This window comes from Alosa pseudoharengus, unplaced genomic scaffold (genome assembly GCF_046254945.1).
Source record: "Alosa pseudoharengus isolate Yale_2024_CS ecotype anadromous, Long Island Sound unplaced genomic scaffold, YU_APseudo_1.1 YU_APseudo_1.1_scf_1, whole genome shotgun sequence".
Classification (NCBI taxonomy): Eukaryota; Metazoa; Chordata; class Actinopteri; order Clupeiformes; family Clupeidae; genus Alosa; species Alosa pseudoharengus.
In genome coordinates, this window is record NW_027468564.1 from 19,628,096 (window position 1) to 19,650,178 (window position 22,083).

General features: G+C 40.7%; 1 protein-coding gene across 2 annotated transcripts in view; it reads right to left on the reverse strand.

Annotated features, from left to right (window-relative positions):
* The window catches only part of rrbp1b (ribosome binding protein 1b), a 26,738-nt gene extending 25,882 nt beyond the window's left edge, over positions 1-856 (reverse strand). For both annotated transcript variants that reach the window (XM_076283532.1, XM_076283523.1), the window contains exon 1: positions 780-856. The gene's annotated coding sequence lies outside the window, so the exon portion shown is untranslated. The remainder of the gene's footprint in view (positions 1-779) is intronic.
* Positions 857-22,083: the final 21,227 nt, after the last annotated feature.

Consider the following 22,083-nt stretch of genomic DNA (forward strand, 5'->3'; position numbering starts at 1 on the left):
TAGCCTATAGCCTATTTTAAGCATGGTGCGGTATCAAGTTCAAAGCGTTCAAAACGGAAAAGAGGATATTTCCATCAAAAGCCAATCTTGCTCAGCATAGTATTAAGTCCTGTCCATTGTGTTTGAAACATCATCCGTCTGGATCAATCAAAGCCAGGCCATTATCAAAAACGGCAGACACGCTCATTTAATAATAATCAATCAGTGGATCTCGGAATACAAAATCAACTTGTCCACGGATAAGATAAACATTAAACACAAACTCAGTGGGTCGAATGAAACTATATCCCAACAAACACGCGTGGTAAGAAAACTCACAACTCAACAATCACCTAAAGCAGCATTCTTCCATTCAGCTGCAACCTTTTACAAACTTTTAAACAAGTTTCTAACGAATTAAGTAGCCTAATCCATACCTCGCTCTTAGCACAAGCCTATACAAACTATGCGGTCTCGGTCAGTTTTCACTACATAGGCTAGGCTATACGATATAAAACGTACAAGGTCTCAACAATAAGACGTTCTCTACATGGGGTAGACATGGAGTTTATGGTGAATCATCTCTTCGAAGTGGGCTGCACACGTTAGAGAAAGTCAGGCAACTGTTCAGGACATTTGCTACATTGTTGCGATGAGCTTCCCAAACTTCCGCACGCTGCACACACACACGTCGAGACAATAAATCCTACGGTTACAATAGTTTGCATGCAACTTCAAGCAAACTTCGACAATTTAACATTTTGCTCTACTGAAGGAAAGTAATAAAATATGCGTCTTACCCCAAGCTCTGAATTTCAGTGATTCAGAGAAGCCGCGACAAATGGAGTCGTGGCACTTTCTGTGACTTGGACGAGCGCCCGCCTGTGGACCAGAATCTAATGGATTTGGAGAGATCTCATTGGTGCAAAAATACATCAATCAGTGGCATTTAAACCAACCGCGAGGGGTCAGCGCCATGCAGTTGGCCGAAGAACGGCATGGAGAGAAGAGAGGTGTCATTGTTTGGACAATATTTCACTTGGGAGTGGGACTTGTGGACTCGTCTTCGCGTAAAATGATTTGGTAAAAAAGAGAGAAAATAACGAAAGCTAGGCTACTTGGCTACTTACATCATCACTAGGGACATTTGCAGAGCAAAGTGATGTGACTTCTAATAGGCTGCATGAAATGCCATCCAGGCTAATCACTAAAATAAATATTGGCAGCAGACTGTCCAATTATGAGTTAATAATTTCTTCACAATCTGTGTAGGAGTATGCCAGCAAACATTCGTGTTGACACAGTAGATAACAGCCTGGCACTCATGTGGGCTTATTACAGTAAACATTTGACAGATTTGAATTCAAAAGAAGAAAAGAAGAAGATCAAAAAAAGGATCTTTTACAGTTCTTTAGGTAACAGGGGATCAGTAGCCTGGAAACAACCGATAGCATGTCCTGTAGTGGATCAGTATGAGACAGCAGATAACATGTCCTTTAGTGGATCAGTATGAGACACAGCAGATAACATGTCCTGTAGGATCAGTATAGGACACAGCAGATAACATGTCCTGTAGTGGATCAGAATGGCAGGGATGGGCACACTCTAAAAAAATGCTGGGTTATTTTTTCAACCCAAACGCTGGGTTGAGGCTGTTGGGTCATTTTGTTTGGTTGTTTTTACTCATATTGGGTCATTTCTGTTTACAGTTTTTTTTTCTAGACTTTAAATTTGTCTATTCTCTCTGACCTGTGAAATATTTCAGTGCTGTGGTAACTTGACAAGATACCTCAAACAAGGACATTTCCAATTTTGCACATTTTAAATAAGAAATGATAATGTCATAATAATTGACTTCTAATTGGCTCAACTGATTGGATGGTATTAATGTGACAACCTGATTTTTATTTTTACTTTTTTTTTGTATTTACAATGATAGAGGTTGTGTAGTTTCAGGTGTATACAAAATTATTCAACTGGGATGAAACTCACCAGTGTGGTAGTGATGGTGGTAAATAACTTAAAATGTGAAAATGCTACCTACAGTAGTTTAAATGTCTAAATAAGTCATCTATTTGGATTGTTTGTCTTTGAGTTATTGTCACTGATTCTAAGTGGGCAATCTATTACATCCTATTTTGCATGTTTGCATTTTTTGTTTAGCCTATTTAATGTGTCAATCAATTGGATGTAGGCTATTATAGTTTTTTTCAACTGCTTACACACTAAATCTTTGCTTGTCACACAATTTTCTAAACATGTCCTCCAAACATCATAACCCGACACCAAATCTGCAAAACCATACACTAATTCTCAGTGTTTGACTCAGTTTTCAATTGACTAAAACACATTTTGCAAAACACCACACACAATTTTCTACCTAACACACAAAAATCTAACAGGAAGTAACTTGATTTCATTCTTCAAACACAACCCATCAAAATGCCACACTAAATCACCAGTGCTTCACTCTTTCTCTTCACATGTGCAAACACTCTTTACTTTACTGAACACCATCCAATCATTGCCTTAGTATAGGTCTATGAATAGATATACTCTCTATATAGGTATAGACCCTTTCAATCTGCTCCTAGAGGATTTCCGGTTGAAATACAGTTTTTTTCAATTTCTTACACACTAAATCTTTGCTTGTCACACAATTTTCTAAATATGTCCTCCAAACATCATAACCCGACACCAAATCTGCAAAACCATACACTAATTCTCAGTGTTTGACTCAGTTTTCAATTGACTAAAACACATTTTGCAAAACATCACACACAATTTTCTACCTAACACACAAAAATCTAACAGGAAGCAACTTGATTTCGTTCTTCAAACACAACCCATCAAAATGCCACACTAAATCACCAGTGCTTCACTCTTTCTCTTCACATGTGTAAACACTCTTTACTTTACTGAACACCATCCAATCATTGCCTTAGTATAGGTCTATGAATAGATATACTCTCTATATAGGTATGGACCCTTTCAATCTGCTCCTAGAGGATTTCCGGTTGAAATATTCAGAACCAATGCAGATACTTTGAAAATTACAGTAATCGGACTTTAGCTTACAGTAATGTTCTACAAAAAGTTGACTATGTAAAATTTTTCTTTTTACTCTATTTTTGTTTGACCCCCCCCCCCCCTACACACACACACACACTTGTCTTTGGAAAAAAACAAAATCAGTGTTTTCAAAACTCCATGTACATCTGGTGGTCACTGTATTCTTCTTTGCTTTTTTCTTGTTTGCTGTAAAATACTGTATTCACAACAGCAAATTACTGTATTTGGGAAAAATCACTATTTTTGGTTTCAATATTGCTTGCATTTTTACTGTGTATTTCAACTTCTCTTACCGTAAATTTTACTCTTGTATGGAAATACATATAGAAAGCCTAAGACAGAAGAGCTTTAGGTTTTGAGCAACAGTGTGTACATGATGTATCCAAAATGTCATATTATGACAAAAGTGTTTGTAATGTGTGGCGAATGTTTGCTTTAAAGATGTGTTTTTGACATTTTGAATGTTGTGTGTCATTTTGCTGGATATTTGAGGCATTTTGCATTTTGTGTGAGCAATTGTGGGTTTTGTGTGTGGAGTTTTGAAAAATAGACACAGACTTTTGAAAACGTGTGTAAACAATTGTAAAAACTGTATTCAGAACCAATGCAGATACTTTGAAAATAGAGAAAATACAGTAATCGGACTTTAGCTTACAGTAATGTTCTACAAAAAGTTGACTTTATGTAAAATTTGTCTTTTTACTCTATTTTTGTTTGTCCCCATGTTACAGTACCATTAGCTCAATACATTTTTCTGTGCCTCCAGAAATGCCTTAGGAACGCTTACTGTAGAATTGTTTGTTTCTGCAGTTGAAAGGGTCTATAGGCCTATGAATACATACTGTACACGACCCCTCCCCCCCCCACACACACACACACTTGTCTTTAGAAAAAAACAAAATCAGTGTTTTCAAAACTCCATGTACATCTGGTGGTCACTGTATTCTTCTTTGCTTTTTTTCTTGTTTGCTGTAGTATTCACAACAGCAAATTATTTGGAAAAAATCACTATTTTTGGTTTCAATATTGCTTGCATTTTTACTGTGTATTTCAACTTCTCTTTGTTGATACCGTAACTTTCACTCTTGTATGGAAATACATATAGAAAGCCTAAAACAGAAGAGCTTTAGGTTTTGAGCAGCAGTGTGTACATGATGTATCCAAAATATCATATTATGACAAAAGTGTTTGTGATGTGAGGCGAATGTTTGCTTCAAACATGTGTTTTTGACATTTTGAATGTTGTGTGTCATTTTGCTGGAGATTTGGGGCATTTTGCATTTTGTGTGAGCAGTTGTGGGTTTTGTGTGTGGAGTTTTGAAAAATAGACACAGAGTTTTGAAAACGTGTGTAAACAATTGTAAAAAACTGTATTATATTATTATTATGCTGTTTAATTTGGCAACTGTTTGATAGGGTTTGCATGTGTCTATTCACTATAGTCTGATGTATTGTGTCTTTTGTGTGCAAATATGTTGTACAACTGATGGTGCAGCGCACCCTTGGGTGCAGCTCACCTGATGACCTCATGTGATTCACCTGTAACCCTTTACCCCTTCAATGATGAAAAGCATTCATGTTGGTAGTCACACTACACACTGACGATGGCTAAGGCCGAAACGCGTCTGTGGACATGGCATTAATAAATAAGTAAAGAGAATATACTTGAGAGTGCGGTTTTTCTATTCTAACCAATCTATTACACCAACTGGCTGGGAAGTTGGCATTGCATGTCGCTGCAAAACAATACATCTCCAAACTTAAAAACAGTAGACTAACAGTCAATAAAAGTGGACTGTCAGAGCAGCACAAAATACTAAAAGCCATGCCGAGTGTCCTGTTCACTTTTAAACTTCCCATCACATTTGGTGCCTCTGCCTAGCCACTTCATAAATGTGTTAGAATTAGTTCTGTACTTTAAAGAACATTTCGAGCGATCACATAGCCTATGTTCAATGTTGCAATATTATCAGAAGGCCCTATGTGCAATTTGCTTTTGAGCAGGATCTTATAAGAACATTTCAAAATGAATGGAAAGACACAGTGATGAGATTTTGCACTCAACTGTAGCCTAGGCCTGCTAGTGGTGAGTCTGTTTACTTGTATTGTAGCCTATGCAACTATTCTATTAAACACTGTGTGCTATAGTCTATTAAACACTATAGGCTATGACCGCTATGTTCTTGCACTATTTTCCCCCATGATATTGTTTCAGTTATCCAAAAGGCTCGAAGGATGCTCTTTATTATATGGCAATTTTTAATAAAAGTGAGGTGAGGTGCCCCCCCACCCGTTGTTCTCTGGCGCCGACCCTGGCAGAGGTTTATATTGGGATGTCTAACATGAGGGGTCAGCATATCTGATCTGTTGACTGATTATGGAAGGAGTCTCTTGCTTTCAGATGATTTTCCAGGTAGTGTACAAGTGAAGGGATAGACAAAAAAGGCTTTTAGAAAGAAGTATTTTGTAGTATTTTGAAAATACAAAAATACAATCAGTGTATCTGCATTTGGGATGCATTTGTGCCCATCCCTAAGTACGGGACACAGCAGATAACATGTCCTGTAGGATCAGTACGGGACACAGCAGATAACATGTCCTGTAGGATCAGTACGGGACACAGCAGATAACATGTCCTGTAGGATCAGTATGGGACACAGCTCTAAAGGGGGGGGGGGCTCCTTAGGGCTGGTTGTGGAGGCAACGGGAGCAACCACACTGGGCCCGCTCGGGAGGGGGGCCCAGAAAAATAAATAATTAAAAAAACGCTTTCTGTGCTGATTCTGCATCGGGGCGACCAGGGTGGACAGGGCCCTTCCTGCCGCATCACGTGAGGGAAATTGAGAGGAGGAACAGTGTCCTTATCATACATATGGGACCATTCTAAGCCAAAGGGTTCAACTCCCTATAGGGTTAGGAACCAGTTCAACCTCATTTGGGCACATCATAAATTCTCATGACTTCGGAGACACAGTGGATGCTTTTGCATATCCATGCAATTGCTTGTGTACATATTGTCTGCTGGTTCTTTTTTTACAATTGCAGTAAGGATCCAAACAGGTTAGTCCCTCCAGGTGTTGTATATTTCCTTCAGTTGTCAATTGTAATCTGTCAAGCATAATTTTGCCTTTCCCATAACAGTATTTTTGGAAAGGACTGATGTAAAACACACTAAAAACATTTCCTATTTTTTTTAACTGGATGACAATACTTTACATAGTCTGGCAAGCTCAGAACTGTAAAATGCAGTAAAAACAAATCCTATCTCATTCAGTCTTCCTCATACAGTAATCTACTATTGGAATTGATATAGTCTTTGCATTCTCTTGCATTTACAGTTGTTCTCGATTACTGTGACCTGCTTAAAGAAACTGGGATCCACTTGGTCTTCATTAACACCTTCTTTGCACAGCAGAAGTCATCTCTTCCAAATGTGCTCACACATTTCCATTGGGTTACCACATTTCCCATTCTGTTTTGCAAAACAGATCACAGGTCAGGTCATTCAAAGGCCCCAAACTCTTTTGGTTTCCCTGTCCTAAACAAATCTATTCACAAATAGTAGAGAGTCCTTGTGTCAGTTTAAATCTGTAGATACACCTGAATCTCCTTTGCACAATTCTTTAATCATACCTTATCCATGCCATGTCTGTTCTGTGTTGCTATTTGAAAGTATGGATCTATGGCACATTTAGAGAAAGTACCGTATTGCCTATTTGGACACCAAGTGGATCCCAGTTTCTTTGAGCAGGTTACAGTTTTTCTCGATTGCTTTGACCTGCTTAAAATCTTTACACTTACCCCCCCCCTATTTTGAGTTTTTGCTAGAAATTGCACACCGCCTACTAACAATGGCCCTGTTTCAACATTTGACTTATATTCAAGTGCTTGACCTCTTTTGAAAGCAGATTATTTTGGTGTCAATAGATTGACTGTGAGACTGACTGTCAGATAGTGGCAAAGGGTAAAATGATAGTTGTTTTTTTAGGCGGTTTTCTCTGGAAATTACCACATTCTGCCCTCTTGGTCATTTATTTTGTCTTGGAAACACAACCCACTCCCAGGTCTTGTAAATCTGCATCTCAAAGTAAATCAATATAGAAGGAAATATGAGTGCTTTAGACCATTATTTGCCAAGGTATGCTCATGTGTTTTGTAAAATGCTCTATGGAAACTCCCCATAGGACTTTTGGTTATAAAATGCATACTGACAAGAAAAGGCTTACGGTGTGGCAACCTCTTGGTGTAGAAGCACAATCCTGGTCTCAAATGAAAGGTAACACTTGTAGGTGTCTTGTAAACTATTTGAAATGTATGTCAGGGGATCTGATATAGAATGACTACACAAAATAAGGAATGATTACACAAAAGTCTCTATTTTTGCATTTTCTTTGTTGGTTCAATGTGTATAAGATGGACTATACATCTGCACAACTACAGTTTTTTACAATTGTTTACACACGTTTTCAAAACTCTATTTTTCAAAACTCCACACACAAAACCCACAATTGCTCACACAAAATGCAAAATGCCTCAAATCTCCAGCAAAATGACACACAACATTCAAAATGTCAAAAACACATCTTTAAAGCAAACATTCGCCTCACATTACAAACACTTTTGTCATAATATGACATTTTGGATACATCATGTACACACTGTTGCTCAAAACCTAAAGCTCTTCTGTCTTAGGCTTTCTATATGTATTTCCATACAAGAGTGAAAGTTACGGTATTAACAAAGAGAAGTTGAAATACACAGTAAAAATGCAAGCAATATTGAAACCAAAAGTAGTGATTTTTCCCAAATAATTTGCTGTTGCAAATACAGTATTTTACAGCAAACAAGAAAAAAAGCAAAGAAGAATACAGTGACCACCAGATGTACATGGAGTTTTGAAAACACTGAATTAGTTTTTTTCCAAAGACAAGTGTGTGTGTGTGTGTGTGTGGGAGGGGGAGGGGGTTCGTGTACAGTATGTATTCATAGGCCTATAGACCCTTTCAACTGCAGAAACAAACAATTCTACAGTAAGCGTTCCTAAGGCATTTCTGGAGGCACATAAAAATGTATTGAGCTAATGGTAGTGTAACATTGGGACAAACGAAAATAGAGTAAAAAGACAAATTTTACATGAAGTCAACTTTTTGTAGAACATTACTGTAAGCTAAAGTCCGATTACTGTAATTTTTAAGGCAATGATTGGATGGTGTTCAGTAAAGTAAAGAGTGTTTGCACATGTGAAGAGAAAGAGTGAAGCACTGGTGGTTTAGTGTGGCATTTTGATGGGTTGTGTTTGAAGAACGAAATCAAATTACTTCCTGTTAGATTTTTGTGTGTTAGGTAGATTTGGTGCCGGGTTATTATGTTTGGAGGACAGAAAATTGTGTGACAAGCAAATATTTAGTGTGTAAGCAGTTGAAAAAAACTGTAACCATGCTGCATCTACTTATTGCTAAGGGATATACATTGCAGCTAGAAACTAGGGAGGCACCAAAGGTGGGGGGGCATTTTTGATCAAAATTAATTGAGACATAGTAAGATTAATCTGACAATTCAAAGCACTATACAGATTGTACATGTGTCGTGAATTCCCAAGAGTCCAAGCTTTTAAATGGTGTATAATATCACTATACATACAATTGATTTAGAATGTTGGGGGGAGGTGGGGGGCACTGCAATTGCCTGTAAAAGGGCTATTTCTTTCTCTTCTTACCCTTCCTCTTCCCCCTCCTCGTCCTCCTCTTGCTCCTCCTTGTCCTCTTCCTCTAACTTCACCTCCTTGTCCTTGTCATCCTCTCCCTCTCACTTCTTCACCTCTGCATCCTCTTCCTCCTCTTCCTCCTACTTCTTCACCACGTCCTATTCTTCAGCCTCCTCTAATTCTTACTCTTCCCACTCTTCCTGCTCCCTCCATTGTACCCATTGTACATTACCTGTGGCTTATTTATAGTGCTTAGGCTGTTTGCAAAGTGAACTAATTATCTAAAACAGTTTTCACATGAGAAAGTGTGCCAGAGAGTTGGCAAAATAGTGTAAATAATTTCCATACATGTGTATAGATTTGCTAGGAGTGTATTGATCATTTGGTAATTGAGTGTAAAGCAGTGAGTTGTGTTTACAGTTCCGCAAAAAGAGTGCTATGCAGTGGATTGTGCCTGCAGTTGTGCAAAGTGTGTGTTACAAAATTGCAAACTGAGTGCAAAGCAGTGTTTGTGCTTTTAGTTTTGCAAACTCAGTGAGTGGTTTTGCTATAAGAATTAATAGTTTTAGAAATTGTGCTATAAGAATCATGGTTGTGTTTAAGCATTCAGAAAAAAACTGTATTGTGATGGCTTGTGTTTACTGTTTGATACGAAAACACCATTTTTTCGAAGGTGTGAAGAGTTAAGCAAGGTGTGTTAGCTTTTGCACGAGAACTACAATGTTTTGCTGATTGGGTGAGAGGTTTTGCCATTTGTGTGTATAGAGTTTTGCAAAAAAAGTGCTTAAGCAATCAGAAAAAACTGTAAGTAAACTAGAACCCACTTGGTCTTCATGACTACTTTCTTTGCACAGCAGAAGTCATCTCTTGCGAATGTGTTCACACATTTTCATTTTGGTTCACACATTTCTCAAACCCTTTTGCAAAACAGTTAACACAGGTGTCATTCAAAAGCCCCAAACTCTATTGGTTTTCCCATGCTAAACAAAAGGAAAACATCTTTTCACAGGTGGTATAGATTCCTTGCAGAAGTCTGAATCTCTGATACACCTGTGTGAAACTCCTTTGCGCAATTCTTCAATCAGCAATCATTCATTATACATAAGAGATGTCTGTTCTGTGTTGCTATTTGCAAGTATGGATCTAATGCACATTTAGACAAAGTACTCTATTGCCTATTTGGTGGAGAAAACAGTACAAAAGGTGTTTACTGTAAGTCTATTTCGATGAAAGTTGTAGTTCAATAAAATGTACCGTATCTTGCTAGGTGTTTGCTGTATGTCTTACATGTCAATGACAGTCACATCTTGGGAGGAATGAATAAAAAAATGTACTATGCAGATACTTTGAAAGGAATGTTCTACAAAAAGTCGACTTTATGTACAGAAAAACTTGTCTTTTTTACTATATTTTTGTGTCTCCCCAAGTTACCATTAGCTCAATAAATTTTTCTATAGACCTATAAATACAGTACATACACAACCCACCCCCCCACCCCCCACACACACACACGCAGACACACACACACACACACACACACACACACACAGACACAGACACAGACACACACACACACACACACACACACACACACACACACACACACACACACACACACACACACACACACAAACACAGACACACACACTTTTCTTTGGAAAAAGCAAAGTAATTTGATAGTAGTCAGTCATTTCCGTCTTAGGCAAAATCAGCTTTTTCAGAACTCCATGTACATCTGGTGCCCATTGTATTTTGCTTTGCTTTGTTCTTGTTGGCTGTAAAATACTGTATTTGCAACAGCAAATTATTTGCGAAAAAATCACTATTTTTGGTTTCAATAATACTGTGTATTTAAACTTCTCTCTGTACCGTAACTTTCACTCTTGTATGGAAATACATGACAGAAGAGCATTAGGTTTTGAGTAACAGTGTGTACATGATGTATCCAAAATGTCATATTATGACAAAAGTGTTTGTAATGTGAGGCGGATGTTTGCTTTAAATATGTGTTTTTGACATTTTGAATGTTGTGTGTCATTTTGCTGGAGATTTGAGGCATTTTGCATTTTGTGTGAGCAATTGTGGGTTTTGTGTGTGGAGTTTTGAAAAATAGAGTTTTGAAAATGTGTGTAAACAATTGTGTGGGGATCTACACAAACAGGCACACATAGCTGCATCACATCCACACAACACCTAGGATCACATGATGTCTTGAAGTCACATGACTAATTAGGAAGTGATAAGTGTTTGCTGGCTGCAACAGAACACATGTAATATTTTGTAGTGGTATCTGAACATCTTGAGTGTGTAGTGCTTGCTGTGTTGCATGCTTTGTCTGGTGTTGGGTTGCTGTCTCCTGTTTTTCTGTCTCACCAGGGTCCTTCTGAGCAGGGGTTTTGCATTGGCTGATCCGACCTTCTTAGACTGAGGAAAAATCCACCAGTTGATTATAGCAGTATTTTAAGATCGATCCTGATAACTTTTCTACACCTTTTGTACTAATTTGTAATACATTTGAAATACATTTGCATATCTGCCTCTTGTCAACTGTCCCTTTGCGGGGAACATGCAGAACTAGCCACACTACATTCAGGGAAAGATTTGTGGGTCCTCCTGCCCATCATCAGGGGGTGGCGTAGTCAGACTGTAAAAAAGGTATACCGCTTGACGGGTACCACATTTTGGCGTAGCCGTGCAGGATGTAAACGAGGCATTGATGTTTTGTTTTGTTTGTATTGTATTGTTTTGTTTGTGTATTCTTGATTTTTAAAATAGAAACAGTGGCTGGCTCTGGACAACAGAAGACTACAAGTGGACGGCCAAGACAAAACACGATGGGAACCAACGGCCAGCAGTGTTGGGCAAGTTACTTCAAAAACGTAATGTACTATGCATTACTTATTACTGTCATTTCAAAGTAATTTGTTACATTATAATATTACTGTCTCTGAATTGTAAGGCATTACACTACTATTGCATTACTTTTAAGTTACTTTCACCAAAATATCTAGAAATATGGATTTGCCATTCTAAAAGCAGTTTATTATGCTCAATGCAGCTTGCTCTTCCAATGGAGGGAGATGTGGTATAGCATAATGACTGAGCTAGGCTTAAGGCAACAGTAGAATGCAATAGGCGCAGTGCTCATAATGCAATACAAGGAACAATCATAGTCAGAATTTTGTTAAAAACCGACAAAAGGTCAAAGTCTGGTAAATTGTGATAGAAATACTGTAACTTTAAGGCCTAGGCCTACTCATTAAAATCAATAGAGAGCCTACTATATTGTAAATCAAAGCTTAAAGGAACCGTATGTAAGATTGTGGCCAAAACGGGTACTACAATCACTTTCAAATTACTGTAGAGCGGTGTATCCCCTTCCCCTCCCCTCTGACTGGCAGAGTTGGCAACCGGATGACGAAACACTACTGACTTTGTGATTAGTAGATTGGTGGAGGGTGGCGCATTAGGCCAAAACACAACATGACAACATCAACATCAGTTGAGGGCTGCAACTTCACTTTTTAAATGACAATATCCTGGCCAGACTACTGTTGTCAGTGATATAAGTATTTGAAATGAACATGATTTCTTAATGTCTAGTGACATATCATGGCAATTTTATGATTAATTGAAATACAATTTTTACATACGGTTCCTTTAATAAAGACATGTCAAGATGGTGGCCTGCTGGCCATTTCGGTGCCCTAAGTGAGTGGCTTTGAGTGAGTGACATTTAAATGATAACTCAAACACCTAAAGTAAAGCCTATTATTTACAGACCATTACTGTGTATTTTTAAACATTAATTTCTGAAGAAATGCTGTTTTACTTATCAATGGTGCACTGTCACTTTAAGAGCATTGATCTTTACGTTGTCATAATGCCCTTTTGCCAGCTCTTGTTTACAAGCCTTATTTGTTTGAGTTACATTGATAGCACAATATTAACAATAATATGCACAATGTTAAGTTGTTTTAAGCAACCTTCATTGCTTTGGAAATTGAAGTATGCAATGACATGTTGCTTCACATTTCGTTTTGCGAATACAAGTGAATTATGGTATCCACCTAGCTATCTGAATGGAATGCGTTTCAGTCGACTCAGCATATCATGTGCTTCATGTACAGTAGCCTAAATGCTTGGAAAACGAATGATTGAAGACCCTCCAATTCTAGTAGGTGGTGATTGAGGGAACCCAAAAGGTATCAAACTTGCATGTAACATCGTGTTAGTGCATTTTGACATTGTAAACGTTATTGATGAAGAGTGAAACACAGTTTGCAGTAAAGCTACTATTTATTGGTTACATTTGGGTGCCCCCTCTGTCCTTTGGTGCCCAACGCAAAGTGCGCGATGCGCGTGGTGGGAGCGGTGGCACTGCCAGGCTACACAATCTTTTTCTGCATTTCTATCCCTTTATTCTCTTCAATTTAAGTTCACAGCACAAAGCTGACATGCACAACAGCATAGTTTGTGTTTTATCAAGAATCAAAAAGATTAGCGTGGCACTACTTTAGATGTTTCATTAATTTACTTGTGCTATTTCGCGAGCTGAGAGATGTTTCGGTTTCGCACACAAAGTGCACTAACTATTATGTTCTTAGCCTTGTCTATGACAAGCTGAAAATAATGAGCGTAGGCTTATGTCCATCCCGCAAATAGAGTTCGCCTGCGAGTCTGCTGCAGCCAAAGTTATATTCAACCAGTAGGCTATCAGGAGATAACGTTCTACTATTTTGCGCGGATTTTTTCTCCTCTGTTGTTCTCGCGTGGTGTTTGCGAATATGTATCAAAACAAAACAAGCGCTTAATTTTGGGTTAAACTGCATTGTAACGCGCGTTACTGAAGTTTGTACCGAGTAAATATTACCCAATTTTTATTTTGTAATGCCTTACATTACCGCGTTACCGCAAACAGCAATATATTACAGTAATTACATTACTTTTGTAACGCATTACCCCCAACACTGACGGCCAGTGACTACTTCTCAACTGAAGTGTTTTTGTTATGTCTTTTGCATCGTTCCATATTCTCTTCTGTGGTAGTGAGGCTGTTAAACTGGTAAAATGAGTGAGGTGGAGGAACATGTGCCTGAGAAACTTCTGACTCTTCGGGAGGAAGTGCAGAGATTACGAGTGGCTAATGAACAACTTCAGAGAGGAAGAGGTGCCAGTGCAGGTACCTCTGGTAATGGCACTACTACTGGTGGGACAGCCCCCAGTGGCGATTTGGACTCACCAAATTTTCCTGGTCCACAACTTAGACCAGAACGGTTTGTTTATATTCAAAGAGAGAGAAAGCGTCCCCACTTCTCCGGCTCAAAATCTAAATCTGATATATTGATTTATGATTGGATAGAAAATATTGAGTCAAGCGTGAGGGATAGGAATATGAGCGCTAGAGAGAAGGCCCTCTTCCTTTATGATCATTTGGAAGGAGAAGCAAAAGCTGAAATCAGATTCCGCTCGTTAGCTGAGCGGGAGAATCCGGACACAATATTAAACATTTTAAAAGAAGTTTATGGTTCCTCCTCCTCCTTTGTCAGCCTGCAAAGACAATTCTTTGACAGAAAACAGAAAGATGGGGAGTCTTTAAAAGAATTTTCTCACTCTTTGTGGGCTCTAATTGAAGAAATCAAGCGTGCTTACCCTAATAGGTTGACAGACCCAGATATATTAGTCAGAGATCAGTTCATGGAGCATGTACGTGATGTTTCCTTAAGACGAGAGCTAAAGAGCATTGTGCGACAAAATCCAGCTGTTGCTTTTATAGCACTACGGCATGAAGCAATTAGATGGATGGAGGAGGGTGAGCGCCCCTCCGGACAAACTCGAGCCGGGCTTCACTACTGTGGGGTGGATCTAAATGTTGAAGGGGCTTGTCATGCAGTGGGGGTGGGAAAAGGGTTGGAAGTTTCTGTCCTGCAGGAACAACTTAACCAACAGCAGTCACAGATTAATAAAATCCTACAGAGTCTGTCTAAGATAGAATCTGTGTTAAATCAGCCTACTTCTCGTCCTCATAACCCCAATTACCAGTTTACCCCAGAAGGTCAACCCATCTGTCTCCGGTGTCGTAAGCCTGGACACGTCCTCCGTCAGTGTCGACAGGGACCGAGGCAGCGAACAGCCAGTCTACCCAATGTCCAGCCCGAGGAAAATCCTGCAGTTACAGGACAGTCAGGTATGCATCGTATTGATCCTAGCACTGTGACAAACAATCCTAGTCCCTTTAATCAGGTCTTGCCCCCTTCAAATGAGTCAATCTCACTGGTAGGTAAATGCCCTGTAGTGGAGGTAAAGATGGGGGGTGTTAAAGTAAAGTGTTTACTGGACACTGGTTCTATGGTGACGACAATCACAGAGTCTCTTTTTAAGGAAGTCTTTCAACATTGGGGAGCACCTAGGCTCAAGTCATGTGGGTGGTTGGCTTTAAAAGCTGCCAATGGTTTAGATATCCCCTATGTTGGATATTTAGTGTTGGATATCCAGGTACTGGGTAGAACCTTTTCGGGACGGGGTGTTTTGGTGGTGAAGGATGCCCCTGGCATATTACAACAACATTCCGTTCCTGGGCTGTTAGGAATGAATGTCATTTCTCAGTGCTATAGGGAGTTATTTGCACAACAGGGGGAGGATTTATTTGCTTCTCTATGTGCTGTTAAGGCAGAGGCCTGTTGGGAGTCCGCTCTCCGCTACTGTCGCCGCCAAGATGTGTGCCATTTAACTCATGAGGGTCGGGTGCGGGTCCTAGAGAGTGGTGGGGAATTCATACCAGCTGGGTCACTTAAGTTTATTAAGGTCACATGCCCAAAAGTCCCACATACGCCACCTGCCACAATGCTGTTGGAACCTGGAGGCTCAGATCTCGCCCCAGGTTTGCTGTTGTCCCCGTCGTTACTCAGTGTTACCAATGGTGTGACATATGTTCCTGTAGTTAATGTAGGAGCCACTGGTGCTGTAGTCCACTCAAAGCAGGTGTTGGGGATGTTACACTCAGTAGTTGACATTCAGGCAGAGCAGCTGAAGTTTGAAGGAGAGAATGGTGATGTTGCCCTAGTTAATATACATACTGCTGGGGGGGCACCTGCCTCCATCCCAGAAGTCCTTGCAGCTTTACACTGGTCAGAACTTTCACCTGAAGAGGAGGGCCAAGCAAAACAGCTGTTAGAGAAGTATAGTGATGTCTTTGCTAAATATGATGGAGATCTGGGTTGCACTGATGAGATTGTACATGAGATACCTCTTTTAGATGACGCTCCAGTCCGACAAAGATATAGGCGAATACCCCCTACACAGTGGCAGGCTATAAAGGATCATATCAAACAGCTTCTGGATAGCAAAGTGATCAGGGAGAGTAGCAGCCCTTACGCATCACCCATTGTCCTGGTGCAAAAGAAAACTGGAGAGCTACGGATGTGTGTTGATTACCGTCAACTTAACGCCAAGACGAGAAAGGATGCTTACCCATTACCTCGTATTGAGGAGTCGTTGGACGCCTTGTCAGGTGCCCAGTGGTTCTCAACTCTGGACTTGGCTAGTGGCTATAATCAAGTTGCTGTTGCTGAGAGAGATAAGCCAAAAACTGCATTCTGTACCCTTTTGGCCTTTTTGAATTTGAAAGGATGCCATTTGGGTTATGTAACGCTCCCGGAAATTTTCAGAGGCTCATGGAGCGAATATTTGGTGATCAGAGCTTTCACTCAGTTCTTTTATTTTTGGATGATGTCATAATCTTTTCTTCTTCTGTGGCCCAGCACTTGCAGAGACTGGAGATGGTCCTCAGCCGACTCCAACAGAAAGGGCTTAAGGCAAAGCTGAGTAAGTGCCACTTTTTCAAGAGGGAAGTGCAGTACTTGGGACATCGAGTGTCCAAAGAAGGTGTGGCCACTGATCCAGAAAAGGTATCTGCTGTGAGTAACTGGAGGAGGCCTTGTGATGTGACTGAAGTCCGATCATTTCTTGGATTTTGCAGCTATTACCGTCGCTTTGTTAAGGGGTTTGCGCAGTTAGCAGCTCCAATTCATCAACTAGTGGCAGATGTAATTAAAACTGCAAAGATGAGTAGGACCAGGCCAGCTTCAGTCCTACCCAGTATGTGGACTGAAAAATGTGAGAGAAGTTTCACTGAGTTGAAGAGGATGTTTACAAGTGCTCCCATTTTAGCATTCGCTGATTTCACCAAGCCCTTTGTCTTGGAGATAGACGCTAGCCACCAAGGGCTAGGTGCAGTCCTGTCCCAGGAGAAGGAGGGAAAATTGAGACCAGTGTCATATGCTAGTCGCTCATTGCGTGGTTCAGAGCATAACATGGAGAATTATAGCTCCATGAAGCTGGAGTTCTTAGCACTAAAATGGGCGGTTTCAGAAAAATTCCGAGAGTATTTGCTTGGCAGCAAATTTACAGTTTATACTGATAATAACCCTTTAAGTCATTTTCAGACCCTGAAGCTGGGGGCTACTGAACAAAGATGGGTTGCCCAGTTGGCAGCTTTCGACTTCACTGTACACTACCGACCAGGAAAAAATAATGCTAATGCTGACTCTCTCTCTCGCCAGTACAGCACGCAGGCAGAGACCACATATCTGGAGACTGACCAGCTGAGAGTTCAACCTTACCAGCCACTCATCCCGGATAGAGCTGAGGGAGCCATATCTCACCAAATTGGAGTCCTTCCAAGTCGATCCAATGCTGAACTGGCGATGTTGCAGGAGGCAGATCCTGTTTTGAAAGACTTTCTGTCGTTTTGGAGACTAAGAAGGCCTCCCAGCAAGGAACAGCGGGGCAAACTCACCAAGGAGGTACAACATCTCCTCCGGCAGTGGAATCGTATCCTGGAGAAGGATGGCCTGCTGTACCGGAAGACAACTGCCCCTCATGGAGAGCCATACACCCAACTGCTCCTGCCCCAGTGTCTTCACCAAGAGCTTCTCCGGGGTCTCCATGACCAACACGGACATCAAGGAGTACGGCGAACTACTGACCTGGTGAGGCAACAGTGTTACTGGCCAGGGATGGGAGCGGAAATTGAGAAGTACTGTCAGAACTGCCAACGCTGTGTGCTGTCTAAAGCTGTCCAGCCCAAAGTCAAGACTTACCAGGGGGTTCTGCTGGCTGGTCAGCCATTAGAAGTACTTGCTATAGACTTTACCCTGCTTGAGTCTGCAACAGATGGTAAGGAAAATGTATTGGTCATGACAGACGTTTTCTCAAAGTACACACAGGCAATCCCAACCAAAGACCAAAGTGCCAGTACAGTGGCGAAGATCCTAGTTGACTGTTGGTTCAACCGTTTCGGAGTGCCTAAACGGATACATTCCGACCAAGGGAGAAACTTTGAGAGTGCACTCATCGCACAGTTGTGTCAGCTATATGGGATTGAAAAGTCTAGAACAACAGCATACCATCCCCAAGGGAATGGCCAATGCGAGAGATTTAACAGGACCCTCCATGACCTCCTCCGATCACTCACTATGGAAAAGAAAAGGGCGTGGCCAAAGTACATCTCCCAGTTGGTGTGGGCATACAACACCTCCACCCACTGCTCCACTGGTCATTCCCCTTACTCGCTGATGTTTGGCGTGCCACCTCGACTCCCCATCGGCTTCAGGTAACTCGTGAGCTGGCCCGCAAGAACATGGAGGAGGCAGCAGATTACCGGCAGCGAAACCACAACCAACAGGTGTGTGATAAGGGTTTTACAGAGGGCCAACTGGTCTACTTAAAAGATCACCGCTGCCAAGGTCGTCGTAAGATCCAGGATGTCTGGTCACCAACACTGTACAAAGTTGTCAGGACACCGTCTGACCCGGGTGGGCCCTACACTGTAACATTGGCAGATGGAACTGGTAATGTCCGGCAAGTCCACAGAACAGAGATTAGAGCATCGCAACTGGATACTATACCATCAGTACCAAAGGTCCCTCAGCCATCCACAAAGACTACTTACCCAGAAAGTAACTCAACTTGCAGTGAAGAAGATGTCCTTACCTGGATAGAAGAAGCAAGACCTACTCCAATAGCTGCTGTCACTCCAGGTCCACCACCAACGGCCCCCAATGAAGTTGAAGAAGAACCTGTGGGGGAGGATAGGGGCGAGGATGATGATGATGATGATGACTATGATGATGGCAGTGAGGGGAACCCCCAACTTCAAGACAGGTCACCAGGTCTTAGACGCACCAGGCGGGCAACAGCTGGAAGACACAAGAATCCTCACAATCTGCCAAGGTCCACAGTATCAAGTGTGGGGGTGGTAAGGGCTGCTGCATTCCTTGGGGCTGAGGTTTGATCGTCGGGGGCGACGACACCTTTTGGGAGGAGTGAGTGTGGGGATCTACACAAACAGGCACACATAGCTGCATCACATCCACACAACACCTAGGATCACATGATGTCTTGAAGTCACATGACTAATTAGGAAGTGATAAGTGTTTGCTGGCTGCAAGTCAGATTCTCTTTGTGTTGGTGCTGGACACTATTGTGCGAGTTGGGCTCCCTTTTCATGCAGGGTAATTTCTAGAAGGTTGTGTCTACTCTTCACGGAGGACACAGGCTCCTGCATGGAGTTTTAACATTTGTGATCACCTCATTGTGACCTGAGCTGCTGGGCTGCATTGCAACGGAACATTCACCTTTTTGCCCTCATGTGTCAATGAGCTGTGGACAGTTGAGCATATTGAAAAGGACCAGGCCAGCCACTGTTTTCCTGTAATTAGTACCCATTTCTTTATTGTGTTTGTTTGTTTGTTTGGTTATCTGTGACTCTGCCTCTGCCTCATTCATAGTAGCATTGTACATTAACTAGTGGTGCTATTGATGCTGGTGGTTCTCCTCCCTAACTATGTCTTCTGCTTAGGCTATCCCTGTACAAGGCCGGATCCACACTGATGCTTTGCCCCTTCTTGCTAAGGGACCACATTGGGAGACACTGTCTTGGTGTGTACTATAACTACAACACGGTGTGATATTTTGTAGTGGTATCTAAAGACCTTAAGTGTGTAGTGCTTGCTGCAACAGAACACATGTAATATTTTGTAGTGGTATCTGAACATCTTGAGTGTGTAGTGCTTGCTGTGTTGCATGCTTTGTCTGGTGTTGGGTTGCTGTCTCCTGTTTTTCTGTCTCACCAGGGTCCTCCTGAGCAGGGGTTTTGCATTGGCTGATCCGACCTTCTTAGACTGAGGAAAAATCCACCAGTTGATTATAGCAGTATTTTAAGATCGATCCTGATAACTTTTCTACACCTTTTGTACTAATTTGTAATACATTTGAAATACATTTGCATATCTGCCTCTTGTCAACTGTCCCTTTGCGGGGAACATGCAGAACTAGCCACACTACATTCAGGGAAAGATTTGTGGGTCCTCCTGCCCATCATCAGGGGGTGGCGTAGTCAGACTGTAAAAAAGGTATACCGCTTGACGGGTACCACAATTGTAAAACACTGTAAAGAGTGTTTTTGAATTGGCAACAAGTTGTAGTGTTCGGCAAGATTTGCTTTTGCTGCATGTTTTACAGTTTTTTCTGATTGCTTAGGCACGTTTTTTGTAACTATGGCTTTTTTTGCAAAACTCTACACACAAATGGCAAAACCTCTCACCCAATCAGCAAAACATTGTAGTTCTCTTGCAAAAGCTAACACACCTTGCTTAACTCTTCACACCTTCGTAAAAATGGTGTTTTCGTATCTAACAGTAAACACAAGCCATCACAATAGTAAGCACACAATGTGCCAACAACACACTGATGGTATGAATAAAAAACACATCTGGCTTTTGCTTTCTCTGTGCTCAAGGTAGACTATGTCAGTTTGAGGTCATACTTTTGTCATAGTTCTGTAAACATACAGGGATCCAAACTTCAAGTATTACTGTAGAGTTTATTTGCACACATCAAAACAAACACAAGTTTGTTTTTCCAAGTCAAAACACAAAATAGTATTTCAGTGAGACTAAACAAATCAGTCTACATCGGGTCGTCTCTTTCAAAATTCTCTCTACATCACATGCAATGTCCTAGTCCAAGGCACCGGGAAAAAATATATTCTGGAATGACGTATCCAGGCCTGACATGACAATATCCCCACATGTAGACTGTTTTTTTTGTCTGTTAAAGGGCTATTTCTTTCTCTTCTCACTCTTCCTGCTCACTCCATTGTACCCATTGTACATTACCTGTGGCTTATTTATAGTGCTTAGGCTGATTGCAAAGTGAACTAATTATCTAAAACTGTTTTCACATGAGAAAGTGTGCCAGAGAGTTGGCAAAATAGTGTAAATAATAGCCATTGTGCCTACAGTTGTGCAAAGTGTGTGTTACAAAATTGCAAACTGAGTGCAAAGCCATGTTTGTGCTTTTAGTTTTGCGAACTCAGTGAGTGGTTTTGCCATTTGTGTGTAGAGTTTTGCAAAAAAAGCCATAGTTACAAAAAATGTGTTTACAGTTTTTTACAATTGTTTACACACGTTTTCAAAACTCTGTGTCTATTTTTCAAAACTCCACACACAAAACCCACAACTGCTCACACAAAATGCAAAATGCCCCAAATCTCCAGCAAAATGACACACAACATTCAAAATGTCAAAAACACATGTTTAAAGCAAACATTCGCCTCACATTACAAACACTTTTGTCATAATATGACATTTTAGATACATCATGTACACACTGTTGCTCAAAACCTAAAGCTCTTCTGTCTTAGGCTTTCTATATGTATTTCCATACAAGAGTGAAAGTTACGGTATCAACAAAGAGAAGTTGAAATACACAGTAAAAATGCAAGCAATATTGAAACCAAAAATAGTGATTTTTCCCAAATAATTTGCTGTTGTGAATACAGTATTTTACAGCAAACAAGAAAAAAAGCAAAGAAGAATACAGTGACCACCAGATGTACATGGAGTTTTGAAAACACTGATTTACTGTAGTTTTTTTCTAAAGACAAGTGTGTGTGTGTGTGTGGGGTGGGGGGGGGGGGTCGTGTACAGTATGTATTCATAGGCCTATAGACCCTTTCAACTGCAGAAACAAACAATTCTACAGTAAGCGTTCCTAAGGCATTTCTGGAGGCACAGAAAAATGTATTGAGCTACAGTAATGGTACTGTAACATGGGGACAAACAAAAATAGAGTAAAAAGACAAATTTTACATTTTGTAGAACATTACTGTAAGCTAAAGTCCGATTACTGTAATTTTCAAAGTATCTGCATTGGTTCTGAATATTTCAACCGGAAATCCTCTAGGAGCAGATTGAAAGGGTCTATACCTATATAGAGAGTATCTATTCATAGACCTATACTAAGGCAATGATTGGATGGTGTTC